At 32.9% G+C, this 645-nt stretch overlaps 1 long non-coding RNA gene across 1 annotated transcript in view; it reads right to left on the bottom strand.

Moving 5' to 3' along the window:
• LOC104725681 overlaps positions 420–645 on the bottom strand; it is a 638-nt gene continuing 412 nt past the window's right edge. The window contains exon 3 of the long non-coding RNA XR_757956.2: positions 420–522. This is a non-coding gene — a long non-coding RNA (uncharacterized LOC104725681). The remainder of the gene's footprint in view (positions 523–645) is intronic.

Genomic DNA, 645 nt, shown 5'->3' with positions numbered 1-645 from the left:
ATTTTATTGTACATTATTAATTTGAACATTACATACATCCATAATTAATCATTAACAAGAAGCAAAGTACGTACACAATAAAATTAAAATACAATATTGCGTCGGAGCCGATGCGATTAAAGCGGTCTAGGCGATTTTATAAAGCTATATAACATAATTTTATTGTTAAAGAATGTTTATTGGTTTTACAACGTCTTACTACTCTACCTTGTATGGGACTGGTTTTAGAAACTCACACGTCGTTGTCATTTATTTAGTTTGTTGTGGGTGTGTGTGTGTGTTTTCAATTTTCATGCTCGTTCCTTATGTTGTATTTGAGTTTGTTTCGTTTGCGTGTGTTTTGGAAGTCGTGTGTATCGTGTGATTTGTTGATGAAATTTTTTTATTTTAATTTGTTAAAAGCGCGCATGGTGTGAGTTTTTGTGCTTCAAGTTGATTTTAATTGTGATCGAGTGTGGGCAACCAAAACGACTTATAAATAAGAGAGTTATCTCGTCCTTTGTGTAGCTCAGAGGCAAAGATCTGTGCATAAGGTAAAAGACATGAGTTTGTTTGTTGATTTCTCAAAATATATGCATGAAGCAAGAAACACGAGAAAAAAGACTAGAAGAGTTTATTTGTTTACCAAACCTTTCATTTCCTCCT

The sequence above is a fragment of the Camelina sativa genome, chromosome 11, assembly GCF_000633955.1.
Source record: "Camelina sativa cultivar DH55 chromosome 11, Cs, whole genome shotgun sequence".
In the NCBI taxonomy this organism is placed as follows: Eukaryota; Viridiplantae; Streptophyta; class Magnoliopsida; order Brassicales; family Brassicaceae; genus Camelina; species Camelina sativa.
The sequence above is the reverse complement of the archived record's forward strand: the minus strand, read 5'-3'. Positions and strand labels throughout refer to the sequence as shown.